This window comes from Tachypleus tridentatus, unplaced genomic scaffold (genome assembly GCF_004210375.1).
Source record: "Tachypleus tridentatus isolate NWPU-2018 unplaced genomic scaffold, ASM421037v1 Hic_cluster_1, whole genome shotgun sequence".
Taxonomy (NCBI): Eukaryota; Metazoa; Arthropoda; class Merostomata; order Xiphosura; family Limulidae; genus Tachypleus; species Tachypleus tridentatus.
In genome coordinates, this window is record NW_027467777.1 from 18,094,432 (window position 1) to 18,106,645 (window position 12,214).

Consider the following 12,214-nt stretch of genomic DNA (forward strand, 5'->3'; position numbering starts at 1 on the left):
TTTTATAATACAAGAATAACTTAAAAACATGTACTTATTATACTGCTTGTGTGTTTTATAATACACAAATAACTTTAAAACATGTACTTATTATACTCTTTGTGTGTTTTATAATACACAAATAACTTTAAAACATGTAATTTATTGTGAACTTGTGTGTTTTATAATAATGTCACAAATAACTTAAAAACATGAAAAAATTTATTGTAATTTGTGTGTGTTTTATAACACAAGAATAACTTAAAAAACATGTATTTATTATATTTGTAGGTGTTTTATAATAATACACAAATAACTTAAAAAACATAAAATTTATTGTACTTGTGTGTTTTATAATACAAGAATAACTTAAAACATGTACTTATTATACTTGTGTGTTTTATAATACAACAAATAACTTAAAACATGTAATTTAATATAATTTAGTGTGGTTTTATAATACAAGAATAACTTAAAACATGTACTTATTATATTTTGTGTGTTTTATAATACACAAATAACTTAAAACATGTAAACTTATTATAATACTTGTGTGTTTTATAATACAAGAATAACTTAAAACATGTACTTATTATACTTGTGTGTTTTATAATACAAGAATAACTTAAAACATGTACTTATTATACTTGTGTGTTTTATAATACAAGAATAACTTAAAACATGTAACTTATTATAACTTAATGTGTTTTATAATACACAAATAACTTGTAAAACATGTATTTATTATAATTTTGTGTGTTTTTATAATACAAGAATAACTTAAAACATGTACTTATTATACTTGTGTGTTTTATAATACAAGAATAACTTAAAACATGTACTTATTATACTTGTGTGTTTTATAATACACAAATAACTTAAAACATGTACTTATTATACTTGTGTGTTTTATAATACACAAATAACTTAAAACATGTAATACTTATTATACTTGTGTGTTTTATAATACAACAAATAACTTAAAACATGTACTTATTATACTTGTGTGTTTTATAATACACAAAATAACTTAAAACATGTAACTTATTGTAAATTTGTTTGTTTTATAATACAAGAATAACTTAAAAAAACATGTACTTATTATACTTGTGTGTTTTATAATACAAGAATAACTTAAAACATGTAATTTATTATAATACTTGTGTGTTTTATAATACACAAATAACTTAAAACATGTACTTATTATACTTGTGTGTTTTATAATACACAAATAACTTAAAACATGTACTTATTGTACTTGTGTGTTTTATAATACACAAATAACTTAAAACATGTACTTATTGTACTTGTGTGTTTTATAATACAAGAATAACTTAAAACATGTACTTATTATAATCTTGTGTGTTTTATAATACAATAAATAACTTTAAAACATGTAATTTATTGTAATTTGTGTGTTTTATAATACAAGAATAACTTAAAACATGTACTTATTATACTTGTGTGTTTTATAATACACAAATAACTTAAAACATGTACTTATTATACTTGTGTGTTTTATAATACAAGAATAACTTAAAACATGTACTTATTATACTTGTGTGTTTTATAATACAAGAATGACTTAAAACATGTACTTATTATACTTGGTGTGTTTTATAATACAAGAATAACTTAAAACATGTAACTTATTATAACTTGTGTGTTTTATAATACAATAATAACTTAAAACATGTACTTATTATAATTGTGTGTTTTATAATACAAGAATAACTTTAAAACATGTATTTTATTATACTTGTGTGTTTTATAATACACAAATAACTTAAAACATGTACTTATTATACTTGTGTGTTTTATAATACAAGAATAACTTAAAACATGTACTTATTATACTTGTGTGTTTTATAATACAAGAATAACTTAAAACATGTACTTATTATACATGTGTGTTTTATAATACAAGAATAACTTAAAACATGTACTTATTATACTTGTGTGTTTTATAATACAAGAATAACTTAAAACATGTACTTATTATAGTTTCAAGTTTTATAGTTTATACGAAGCATGACTTGTTGGTCAGAAGCACATAGACAATGTATACTAAACGTGACTTCTTAGTTAGAAGCAGACAGACAATGTATACTAAACATGACTTCTTAGTTAGAAGCAGACAGATATTGTATACAAAACATGACTTTTTGGTTAGAAGCAGATAGACAATGTATACTAAACGTGACTTCTTGGTTAGAAGAAGACAGACAATGTATACTAAACATGACTTCTTAGTTAGAAACAGATAGATATTGTATACAAATCATGACTTTTTGGTTAGAAGCAGATAGACAATGTATACTGAAGATGACTTCTTGGTCAGAAACAGATACAGACAGTGTATACTAAACATTACTTCTTCGTTAGAAGCAGATAGTGTATGCTAAACATGACTTCTTGATTAGAAACAGTTACGTATACTTTATATAAAACGTGTTTTCTATCATCAGAGACAATCGGATAGTTTGTAGAAATGTTTTATGCAAGGAACAACCTACATGTTCCCCATTTTTTAAATAATTTTGCTCATGTAATAGTTTCTCAAGAGTTATGGTTTCATCCTAGGCAATTCGAGTGAGATCCTTTCTCACCAGTGGGAACAGCACACAAGAACAATTGTTTAAAGAATCGTGAGTAATAAACGTGATTTAAATACTATATAAACAGACTTGTAGCAGTCAAGTTGTACTTGTTGAGGATAATAAAAATATGGCAGAGACACACACACATATATATGTAAGACACATACACTGTGACACATAGACTAATGATACAACGTTTTTAGTGGTCTCGTAAAATATGATTCTGTTTCTTATTTAGTGTCGCATAATATCAACAGAGGGCGACCGTTTAGTAACGAGAGTATAAAAACAATTCGTATTTTCTCTCAGAATGTGTTGTTCGTAAGCGATTCAATATTTATACTGTGAGCATTAAATGTTCAACAATAATTACCAGGTTGGAGCAGTCTACTAAAATTCTATAAAGTAAAAGTCTCCCCCCTTGAAAAAAACGTGAGCTCAATACCCCCTGTTCCGTCTTCTTGGGTGAAAGGTCATCCTTGACTCTAATATATCATGACCTTTTTCACTTTGATTTTCGAAGTTCAGCTAAACGAACAAAACTGTTCCATAGATGGAATAACAAAAACATTCCGTGACTGGGTTTGGATTGGGAAATTGACCCCTGACTCTAGCGGTACGCCCATGCTTTAGAAAATGTACATTTTTGAAAGTCTAAAATTTACATAATTATAGTTGGTAAAGAGTCGGAATTTAGTTTTAATGGTTTTAATCTTGTAAAGAATACTGTTAGTTTTGGTAGTTACACACTCGTGGTAGTTGTTTAGAGTATACATACACTGCTGGCCAAAATCTTAAGGCCGATGAACATAAAGAAAATATATGCATTTTGCGTTGTTAGACTCAACCACTTATTTGAGTAGAGCTTCAAAAGATGAAAATAAGAAAAGGTAAAATAAAATAAAAAACTTTTTTACCATTTAATAGGGAAAATGTGAACACTTTAAAATTAGCCTAAATACTAGCTGGTCAAATGTTTAAGACCATACTAAAAAGAAGTCCTAAATAGGGTAGGAAATTCCCAACAAGAGGTTTTGGTAGTGAGTTTCACGGCCGTCATTGCGAATAACTTCAATCATTCGCTTTGGCATGGTCGATTTAAGCGTTTGCAGAAGGCTGGCTGGAATGTTATTCGAAGTGGTGAAGATGGCTTCACGAAGATCATGCACTGTTTGGATTGACATCCATTTCTATAGACTTCCCTTGTCATCCACCCACAAACATTTTCAAAGGGGTTCATTTCGGGCGAACACGCTGGATGGTCCAAAAGATTCACATTATTTGTCATGAAAAAGTCCTTTGTCCTGCGGGCATTGTGGATTGCAGCGTTGTCCTGCTGAAAGATCCAGTCATTTCCACACAAGCGAAGGCCTTCAGTCAATAAGGATGCTCTCTCCAACATGCCAATGTAGCCAGCTGTTGTTCCAGACCTGAAGCTCCATTGTTCCATGGAAGGAGAAAGCACCTCAGATCATGATGGAACCTCCTCCACTGTGTCGTGTAGAAAATGAATGTCTCCGGTGGGATATCCTTATCGTGCCAGTAACGTTGGAAGCCATCTGGACCACCCAAGTTAAAGTTTTTCTCATCAGAGAACAAAACCTTCGTCCACTTTTCTACGTCCCATGCTTGGTGCTTATCAGTTTGACCGAGCTGTTTCGTGGTGTGGAAGGAGGCGTGGCCTTTGAAGACATTTACGGTTTTTAAAGCTTTTCTCTCGTAGGTGTCGTCTTATTGTTCTTGAGCTGCATTCTGCGTCCGTAAGGGCCTTAATTTGGTTGGACGATCGGCTGATGTCTTGCCGGATAATCCGTCGAATCCTCCTGCTCAACGCCGGCAAAATTTTCTTGGGCCGACCACTTGAAATTCTCGTTCCGTATCCCTCAGGGTTTTTTAAGAAATTTACAACAGCAGTTTTACTACATCCAATCTCACGTTGAGAGAGACCTTGTTTTGCAGCCTGACAATTCTGCCACGTTCAAACTCTGTCAACTTTTTAGCCTTTGCCATGTTTTTACCCAATGTAACACAGGAGATGTCAGTGGAAGATGTTGACAACGCTAATGCTTGAACACAAATGACTAAATTTCGTTACTAGTTTACCGTTTAACGCTTCGTTTCAGTACGGTCTTAAACTTTTGACCAGCTAGTATTTAGGCTAATTTCATAGTGTTCACATTTTCCCTATTAAATGCTAAAAAAGTTTTTTATTTTTATTTTCCCTTTTCATATTTTCATCTTTCGAAGCTCTACACAAATAAGTGGTTGAATCTAACAACACAAAATGTGTATTTTGTGAAAAGTGGTTGAGTCTAACAACACAAAATGTGTATTTTGTGATAAGTGGTTGAGTCTAACAAAATGTGTATTTTGTGATAAGTGGTTGAATCTAACAACACAAAATGTGTATTTTGTGATAAGTGGTTAAGTCTAACAACACAAAATGTGTATTTTGTGATAAGTGGTTGAGTCTAACAACACAAAATGTGTATTTTGTGATAAGTGGTTGAGTCTAACAACACAAAATGTGTATTTTGTGATAAGTGGTTGAGTCTAACAACACAAAATGTGTATTTTGTGATAAGTGGTTGAGTCTAACAAAATGTGTATTTTGTGATAAGTGGTTGAGTCTAACAACACAAAATGTGTATTTTGTGATAAGTGGTTGAGTCTAACAACACAAAATGTGTATTTTGTGATAAGTGGTTGAGGCTAACAACACAAAATGTGTATTTTTTGGGATTCATCATCAACATTATATCGACGTCTGAACGGTTGAATATGTTCGGCGACGAGAATCGAACCTCGGAACCACATATCAGGTGAAACTTAAATGCGCTAATCCCACTAACAAGAACCATTTACACATAGCTTCATATCTGAATTTTACACCAGAATCCTATGGTATTAACATATTTTGTTCTAAGTATAAAGTACCACTTATTAGTGCACTGGTTATGTGTAATTAGGTTATTCAGTATTTGTTGTGTTGAATTTAGCACAAAGCTAAACAATGGGCTATCTGTGCTCTGCCCACCACGGGTATCGAAACTCGGTTGTAAGTCCGCAGACATACTGCTGAGCCACTGGGGGGCTACAGTATTTGTAAATTAACGTATTTATTATATTGGTGCATCTGACTGATTGTTTGAATTTCGTTGATTCTGTGTTACAACGTTTAACTTGAAAACTGTTATGTTTTATTTTTTGTTTAACCAGGGTTAAATTACTGTTCGTGATTTTATTAGTTTTACATTGTCTGCTCATTGTTCACCGTTCTATAAGTATTGTGCATTGTTGCTTGTTACTTATGTGTTGTTAATTTTTATCTTTTGGCTTGTCACTGTGTTTACATGTTTTATATTTTTAACTTTATCTAGTTGTGTGTCATTATTCTGGTGTTACGTTTGTTTCAGTACAAAGTTACACATTTAGTTACCTGCAATCTGTTCAGCGAAGAGAATCGAACCCATTATTTCAATGTTACGAGTACGTAAGTTTGTTGCTGATAAAACAGAAAAATCCGTGGAAGACATACAGTTTTTAAAGAAAAGTTAGCCTTTCCAAAAGTCTCTCTTCGCCACGCTCGCACAAAAGGAGGTTTGGCTAAAAACACTTGAGAGGTGAATTACGTCTGTTAATTTGACTGGTATGAAGATTTGACGTAAGTCGGGAAGTTGCAGAGACAAAAGATCGAGATGTTGACGAGAGAAAAGTAAACGAAAAACTCGACGAAACAAATATGAATAAACGTCCTATAAACAGGGTCTCGTCAGGAAACCTGGTTTTGTCTCGTGCTTTGTGTGCTCGTTACAGTACTGGTTTGTGTTGTATTTAAATTGTTGGTTCTTATTTTACTGGTTTTGTAAGAGTTTTCTCGAGTTTATATAATTATAATGTGTAGTGATTTCAGGATGGGTTTTTTGTGTTTATTGAACTGTTTTACGTGATCTAAGGTTCATTTTTATCAATTGTCACTGTTATTAATTGAGGTTTGATGTAATGTTTAGTGGAAAGTTTTCTACCTACCGTATGTGATATACGTAGCTCATTTCATGTTATTGTTTTCCGTAACCACGAAGTTGAAAGTTCATTTCGTATTTATAACTTAATGAACCTTTAGAATGTAATAAGAACGCACACACACACGTATAAGATTAAAATAACACAACTTTAAATAGTTATACAATAAATAAGATTGATAAAAAACGGGTCACAGCCCTAAAAATAAACCGTACCTGTTTCGCCACTGAAACATGTGGAGCCTCTTTCTAGGGCCTTGCCACGTTTTAATCACTATATAAAGTTGCATTATGTTAATGTTGACATAAGCACAGCGCTCATTAATGTATTTATCAAAACGTACGCTTTACTAGATACCATTTAGATTTGTATAGTTTAAGGATATTTTCTTTCCTAAGCAGAAAATAAATATAGGGATAAACAGCTTTTCAAACAATAAAGCAGAGCAGGAAAGATTACCGAGAAACAGGTTGTAAGATAACACAGATTATATTTGGTAAAAAGAAACACTGACGTTGTGAACACAACTAAACGACTATAATTACCAGTGCATCAAGGAAGTGTTTTATGTTGCTGGGATTCACTGTACTTACCGCAGCAGCCACTGCCCCCGAAACAGTGGCACAGATCTTGGACGTAGTGCACACTTTGTTGTTGTTACTTGACTCTAAATACACATATATATAAAGTCCTTGTCGTAACTTTATCCGCGTATTGAAGTTAGAGCTAACATTAACCTTTCCACTATATGTCATACAACCGGTTTGGGATTTTTTTCTTTGAAGGATAACTCTAATTACGGATGGTCATGCCTTAAGACGTGAGATGTGATTTTACTGCATGTTAAAATGTTTATTCCCAAAGAAAATGTATCTATGGAAACGTTGGGTCTAACAAAAATGCTGTATGGTTTATCTCCCATACACCTAACTGCATGTGGCCGTGCTTTGTTTTATTAGGACCTGTTGCATGTTTACGGTAATCACCTGTAATAGTTTACAAATTTAAATAAAGTATTACTTCTTTGTGAGGTGAAGTGACTATTCTTTGTAGTGACTCATAAAACTAAAAAACAACGCAGTATTTAATAGAGATAAACCCACATTATTGTCATACGTTTTATGGTAACAGTCATTTCCAAACAGCGCGGTAACTGAAACAGATAAACCTACAATATTGCCACACATTCTACTTGGTTTGTCGGTTTAGAGAGAACTCTCTAGAACAGCCACTAAACCAACATCAGTCAACACTTGTCGTCATTGTACGCTTACCTGTATATTTTTTTAATAACCAATACCTGAAAGAAACAAACAAACACTTATAACAACAAACAACATGGTTTAAGATTATACTGAAACCTTTAGAGTTTAGAACCAACAACTGATGTAATAATACAGAAATGTCTAGACAGCCAACACAATAAAGAATTATCTATAACTATAAATAATTTTACAGAATATCCAAAGTAAACATCTGGCAACATCTTTTGATACAGTACAAACAGAAACAACAATATGTATATACGACAGTTCACTGAGACCTACGTAATATCAAACAATGAAGCTGATAACAATGAAACAACAATATGTATATACGACCGTTCACTGAGACCTACGTAATATCAAACAATGAAGCTGATAACAATGAAACAACAATATGTATCTACGATCGTTCACTGAGACCTACGTAATATCAAACAATGAAGCTGATAACAATGAAACAACAATATGTATATACGACCGTTCACTGAGACCTACGTAATATCAAACAATGAAGCTGATAACAATGAAACAACAATATGTATCTACGATCGTTCACTGAGACCTACGTAATATCAAACAATGAAGCTGATAACAATGAAACAACAATATGTATGTACGACCGTTCACTGAGACCTACGTAATATCAAACAATGAAGCTGATAACAATGAAACAACAATATGTATCTACGACCGTTCACTGAGACCTACGTAATGTCAAACAATGAAGCTGATAACAATGAAACAACAATATGTATATACGACCGTTCAATGAGACCTAGTAATATCAAACAATGAAGCTGATAACAATGAAACAACAATATGTATATACGACCGTTTACTGAGACCTACGTAATATCAAACAATGAAGCTGATAACAATGAAACAAAAATATGTATGTACGACCGTTCACTGAGACCTACGTAATATCAAACAATGAAGCTGATAACAATGAAACAACAATATGTATATACGACCGTTCACTGAGACCTACGTAATATCAAACAATGAAGCTGATAACAATGAAACAACAATATGTATCTACGATCGTTCACTGAGACCTACGTAATATCAAACAATGAAGCTGATAACAATGAAACAACAATATGTATGTACGACCGTTCACTGAGACCTACGTAATATCAAACAATGAAGCTGATAACAATGAAACAACAATATGTATCTACGACCGTTCACTGAGACCTACGTAATGTCAAACAATGAAGCTGATAACAATGAAACAACAATATGTATATACGACCGTTCAATGAGACCTAGTAATATCAAACAATGAAGCTGATAACAATGAAACAACAATATGTATATACGACCGTTTACTGAGACCTACGTAATATCAAACAATGAAGCTGATAACAATGAAACAAAAATATGTATGTACGACCGTTCACTGAGACCTACGTAATATCAAACAATGAAGCTGATAACAATGAAACAACAATATGTATGTACGACCTTTCACTGAGACCTACGTAATATCAAACAATGAAGCTGATAACAATGAAACAACAATATGTATATACGACCGTTCACTGAGACCTACGTAATATCAAACAATGAAGCTGATAACAATGAAACTACAATATGTATATACGACCGTTCACTGAGATCTACGTAATATCAAACAATGAAGCTAATAACAACGAAACAACAATATGTATGTACGACCGTTCACTGAGACTTACGTAATATCAAACAATGAAGCTGATAACAATGAAACAACAATATGTATCTACGACCGTTCACTGAGACCTACGTAATATCAAACAATGAAGCTGATAACAATGAAACTACAATATGTATCTACGACCGTTCACTGAGACCTACGTAATATCAAACAATGAAGCTGATAACAATGAAACTACAATATGTATCTACGACCGTTCACTGAGACCTACGTAATATCAAACAATGAAGCTAATAACAACGAAACAACAATATGTATGTACGACCGTTCACTGAGACTTACGTAATATCAAACAATGAAGCTGATAACAATGAAACAACAATATGTATCTACGACCGTTCACTGAGACCTACGTAATATCAAACAATGAAGCTGATAACAATGAAACTACAATATGTATCTACGACCGTTCACTGAGACCTACGTAATGTCAAACAATGAGACAACAATATGTATGTATGACCGTTTCCTGAAACCTGTATACATAATATTAAACAATTGTAACTTTTGCTTCATGCTTAGTAGACTTACAACAATGTAGTTCTGTACACCGAACATCACAACCTGATTTGTTTAAACTACTTTCATTGCTAACCATATCTATCCAGCTTCTCAGTCAAAGACCTGTTAAATCTCGCTAGTTGTGGTCTTGTCAACAGCTGGGCTCAACCACTGATATGTATTTCATTGTTCAGAGGGCTAATTACGTTTGAAAGTGTATCAATACTTTAAATACGTTTTGCTGAAAACAACAATGATTGGTTCCAAGAAGTTTTTTATTATATTATTTTCTGAATAATAGCGCAAATTATTTTTAATTAGATTTAAACACCAAGTTATTACAGAAGCATTTTACTGCATAAGAAATATACGAAATGGAGGTTTCTCTAGAGTAATTATGTTTTTTCACAGAAAATATCAAAATAGCTAAAAATGTGGGTAGAGAAGTGTAATATATTCTTCATAAAAGAAAATATTTAATGTTTCGGTATGAGTTATGTGCAGTGTGTCAACTACGGGGATCGAACCAAGAAAATGAACATTTTAAACCTTCAGAATTAACTCTCAGCTATCTATGGCGTTCATAATAACAATAATAGTAGATACAGTAAAATAAACAGAGTAAATCATGTAAAGTGAGGCTGTGTATAACATGTTGTTTATAACAATAGAATTAAAATGATTTTGAGACGTGTGTAGGTGGTATGTTATGTCATTTGTAACAATAGCACAGAAGATTCTGGTTGAATACGTACGAGATGTTGTATTACGATCCTAGATAAAGACATGTCAGACGTATGAGAACAGTTTTACTAAAAACAAATTGTAGTCTTGTTTCTTATGAAATGTTATGTTACTAAAACGAAAGTATTTTTTCGACAACAAGGAAGTCAAGCTCAAAAAGGAAAAACTGATCAAACCTGTGGTTTCAACGTATCTCTCTTGTACATATATAATGTAATAATAACAAAAATATAACTAAGTTATTTTATCACGCTGGTCTGTCACTCACACCATTCGGTTTACAAAGAGTCATTAAAAACCCAGATTTTTAGTTTTAAGTATTCAGTGTTCTTTTGGTGGTTATCATACAGAACGCAATCGAAATTCAAACCTCCTTAAGAGATATTTTACTAATCCATTGAACACATATACCAGCTATTAAGATGTTAGATGAAATCAAAGACCATGTTGCGGTTTAGACCTTGTCAACTAAACTATCTCCAGAGATAATGAAGTGTCCAATTCTGTAAATCAACTTACAGTTTAGACCATGTCAACTAAAATATGTCCAGAGATAATCAAGTGTCCAATACTTTAAATCAACTTACAGTTTAGACCTTGTCAACTAAAATATGTCCAGAGATAATCAAGTGTCCAATTCTTTAAATCAACTTACAGTTTAGACAATGTCAACTAAAATATGTCCAGAGATAATCAAGTGTCCAATTCTTTAAATCAACTTACAGTTTAGACCTTGTCAACTAAAATATCTCCAGAGATAATGAAGTGTCCAATTCTTTAAATCAACTTACAGTTTAGACCTTGTCAACTAAAATATCTCCAGAGATAATGAAGTATCCAATTCTGTAAATCAACTTACAGTTTAGACCTTGTCAACTAAAATATCTCCAGAGATAATGAAGTGTCCAGTTCTGTAAATCAACTTACAGTTTAGAACTTGTCAACTAAAATATGTCCAGAGATAATCAAGTGTCCAATTCTTTAAATCAACTTACAGTTTAGACCTTGTCAACTAAAATATGTCCAGAGATAATCAAGTGTCCAATTCTTTAAATCAACTTACAGTTTAGACCATATCAACTAAAATATGTCCAGAGATAATCAAGTGTCCAATTCTTTAAATCAACTTACAGTTTAGACCTTGTCAACTAAAATATCTCCAGAGATAATGAAGTGTCCAATTCTTTAAATCAACTTACAGTTTAGACCTTGTCAACTAAAATATCTCCAGAGATAATGAAGTATCCAATTCTGTAAATCAACTTACAGTTTAGACCATGTCAACTAAAATATCTCCAGAGATAATCAAGTGTCCAATTCTTTAAATCAACTTACAGTTTAGACCTTGTCAACTAAAATATCTCCAGAGATAATGAAGTATCCAATTCCTTAAATCAACT

General features: G+C 32.0%; 1 pseudogene across 1 annotated transcript in view; it reads right to left on the reverse strand.

Moving 5' to 3' along the window:
• The window catches only part of LOC143241696 (nuclear receptor subfamily 2 group F member 1-A-like), a 54,470-nt pseudogene extending 47,113 nt beyond the window's left edge, over nt 1-7,357 (reverse strand). Inside the window, exon 1 of the transcript XR_013022261.1 lies at nt 7,196-7,357. The product of XR_013022261.1 is annotated as a nuclear receptor subfamily 2 group F member 1-A-like (transcript). The remainder of the gene's footprint in view (nt 1-7,195) is intronic.
• Nucleotides 7,358-12,214: the final 4,857 nt, after the last annotated feature.